This window comes from Pogona vitticeps, chromosome 1, assembly GCF_051106095.1.
Source record: "Pogona vitticeps strain Pit_001003342236 chromosome 1, PviZW2.1, whole genome shotgun sequence".
Lineage (NCBI taxonomy): Eukaryota > Metazoa > Chordata > Lepidosauria > Squamata > Agamidae > Pogona > Pogona vitticeps.
This window is the reverse complement of record NC_135783.1, coordinates 104586898-104590468: the sequence shown is the minus strand read 5'-3', so window position 1 is coordinate 104590468 and position 3571 is coordinate 104586898. Positions and strand designations below refer to the sequence as shown.

Here is a 3571-nt window from a genome sequence, read left to right as displayed (position 1 = left end):
TAGCGCGAATGTTTCTGGCCGCTTTTGCTAACAGTGCTGTTCTGTAAGTGATATATGGGTCACAATCCAAAAGCAACCTGACCACCTTTGTCTGGGGGCTTTCATCCTGTAGAGCAGCCAAAATGTTACCCAGGACTTTTTTTCTGGGGTTTTGATAGAACTGGCAATTAAGTAAATAGTGGACAACATCCTCTATCTCACCTGCTCCACAAATACACAGCCTCAGATGCTTAGGTACATTCATGTACCTGCTGTCTAAGACAGCAGTTAGCATGGTTTGATAACGGAGTTCTGTGAATGCGGTTCTCAAGGATGGAAAAGTAAGTGTTTGTAAATATTGCGCCCTTATAATACTAAAACTGGAACAATACAGAGAAGATTAGCATGGCCCCTGCGCAAGGATGACACAGTTTAGATGAGTCAGCTTCTGAATAGTATTCTCTATTTTTTGAAATTGCTTTTTAAATACTTGAAAGTAAACTGGGCAAACTTACTCATGAGTAAACTGGATAAAGTTACTTGCAAGTAAACCAGGTAAAATTTGCTTTGAGATCTTTCCCAGTCACAAAGCGACCCCCCAGTAATTTCACAGCTTAAATGAGTAAGCTGCTGAATAATATTCTCTATTTTAAAAAATGTATTTTTAAATATTTTCACAGCGAAAAGTTAATAAAGTTTGCCCAGAAGGAGTTAAATATTTTCTTTGAATGGGGTTCTGAGTGGCAGGGTCAAAAGTTCAGTCCTTTTAGAATGAATGCTCCCAAACTCATAGGTTATCTTGTTTTAAGATTGCTACTTGGAAACTGAATCAGAGACATGAATGGCTGAATTCCTGTGAAATAAAAAAAGCAACTGGGATGGACAATTTTCCTCCAGGAATGCAAATTTGGTCCTGTCAATATATTTGATCTGCTTTAAATCAACTAGAGCTCCAGGTCTCTTGGTTCTCCACAGGGTAAAACTGTGTTATTTTCTTTAAAAATCATAACTTGAAAGAAAATTGACCAAATACCCCAAAATGTGGCACAGAGCAAGAGCAGACTTTCTCCTACATCTGTGCCAAATCTGGTGCTGACCTGAGTTCCAATTTCATAGTTATAATTTTTCATTTGGGGCACCTACTTCTTGAGTTTGCTTATGGAATGCTGAATCTTCCTATAATCACAATATATTGGTGAATTTTAACATGAATTTTAACATGTTATTTCTGAATGCTGGTCTGACATAAGGTATTTATTTATTTATTGAATTTATACCCCGCCCATTTAGTCAACTGATTACTCTAGGCAGCTAACAACATATAAAATAAACAATTTAAAATATAGGAACAAAGTAATGCATCAATAGACAAGAACTCAAGATGGAAGAACAAAATAAATCAAGAAGTGGCTGGAGGGAAGGCTTGCTTCAATAGCCAGGTTTTCAGTTGGCCTTTGAAAATACCCAGCGAAGGGGTCACGTGGATCTCAGAAGGGAGGTTATTCCAAAGGCGAGGAGCCACTACCGAGAAGACCCGGTTTCTTGTTTTTTTTCCTTCCGGGCCTCCCTCGGCATTAGGCTCCTCAACCTCACCTCCTGGCTAGATCGAATGATATGAGTAGATTTAGGTGGGAGGAGGCGTTATCGAGGCCCTAAACTGTTTAGGGCTTTATACATAAGCATTAGAACTTTGAAATCAGTGAGGAACCGAACGGGCAGCCAATGTAAGGTGGCCAGAGTGGGGGTGATATGCTGATGTTTCTCACCCCACTAAGAAGTCTGGCCGCCACATTCTGCACCATTTGGAGTTTCCACATTGGTCTCAAAGTTAGCCCCATGTAGAGAGCATTACAGTGGTCTAACCTCGAGATTACGAGTGCATGGACCAGAGTGGTGGTCACCCTCCATCTAGATAGAGACGCAGCGGGACAATCCGCCAAAGATGGAAATAGGTGGATCGGACCATGGACACCACTTGGGATTTCATGGTAAGCGCCTGGTTCAGATGGATCCCCAAACTGCGAACCTCACTCTTCACGGTGAGAGTCACTCCCCCCCCCAAAAAAAGAGAGGGAGTTTCCCAAACCACTGATGGTAGGTCCACCCACCCTCAGGACCTCCAACTTGTCCGGGTTCAGCCTCAGCCCATTCCCCTGCATCCATTGCAGTACAGACCCCAGACAGCGGTGAAGGGACAGAACAGCATCCACTGTAGTTTGGGGAAAAAGGAGATGTAGAGCTGCGTGTCATCAGCATATTGATGGTACGCCACTCCAGACCCCCAGCGGCCTCATATAGATGTTAAAGAGCATTGGGGAGATAGCTGAGCCCTCAACAATTGAGGCTCCACAGGGCGGACTCACTCTCCCCAAGCTGAACTCTCTGAGGATGATCTCCCAGGAAGGATTGGAGCCAGGCCAACTCCGAGCCACCAATTCCCAACTCAAAGACCCTCCTCAGGAGGATACCGTGGTCGACGGTACCAAAGGCAGCTGAGATATCGAGGAGGACCAACAGAGAGGTTTTCCCCTGTCAGTCTCCCTCAATAGGTCATCATACAGGGCAACCAATGCTTTTTCTTTACCATGGTACAGCTTGAAGCCTGACTGGAACGGATCCAGGGCATTGGTTTCATCCAAGTGTGCCTGAAGCTGATCAGCCACCACTCTACCACTTTGCTAATGAAAGACACATTGGCGACGGGCCTGTGTCACGTTCCCGGGGGTTACAACAGCAGAGTCTGATAAGCCAGTCCTATGTCAGGAATTCAGGGAATGCAGAGCCGATATCCAAATACCAAAGCCAACTCACACAACATAGTCCAGGGTCAGAGTCCAAAGCCAAAATGCAGAACGTAGTCCAGGGTCAGAGTCCAAAGCCAAAGGTCCAGGGAACAAGGTTCAAGGTTGTCAGGAGCGTGGATGCAAGCCAGAGATTTGACTTGTTGTTTCCACAGATTTTCAGCTGTCTGAGAGCTGTTTATATAGTAAAAATAGCCCTTGAACTGCTGGAAGCCTTTTCATCCTGTCAGAACTCAGGGCTATTTGATTGGATGTTTCTGCGGGCAGGCTTCAAACGATCCTCTGACCTTTTTATTATAAGTCTTCCCGGAAGCCTGGCCCTCAGCCTGTCTACTGGGGGAGGGGAATCTGGAGGCGATTCAGGTGTTTGTATTTCTGATTGCTCAGCATTCTCCTCAGCTACAGTTAACCCTTCAGGTTCCAGAACTTTGGCTGCACTCATGACAGCCTGTAATTGCCAATATCGTCCGCTGCCAGATTGAGGTTCTTTCTAATGGGCCTAATGAGCATCTCCTTGAGGGCGGAGGGAACCCTGCCCCCCCAGATAGACTCATTAATTATCGCTGTGGCCCATTCAGTTTTTATATGCCTGGCTGCTTTGATTAACCAGGCCAAGCAAGGGTCAAGAGAGGAGGTGGTGGCCTGACAGTGAACTAGCGCCTTGTCCACAATATCTGGTGTCACAGGCTGAAAATGGTCAAAACTCACTGGGCAAGGTGGAGCGCTGGACATCTCTGCTCGATCCACGGACACCAAAAAAGGAGAAAGCTCCCGACGGATGGCCTCCACTT

At 45.4% G+C, this 3571-nt stretch overlaps 1 pseudogene; it reads left to right on the top strand.

Annotated features, from left to right (window-relative positions):
* Positions 1-331: 331 nt before the first annotated feature.
* Positions 332-449, top strand: LOC140703610 (U6 spliceosomal RNA; annotated as a pseudogene).
* The last annotated feature ends 3122 nt before the right edge of the window (positions 450-3571 follow it).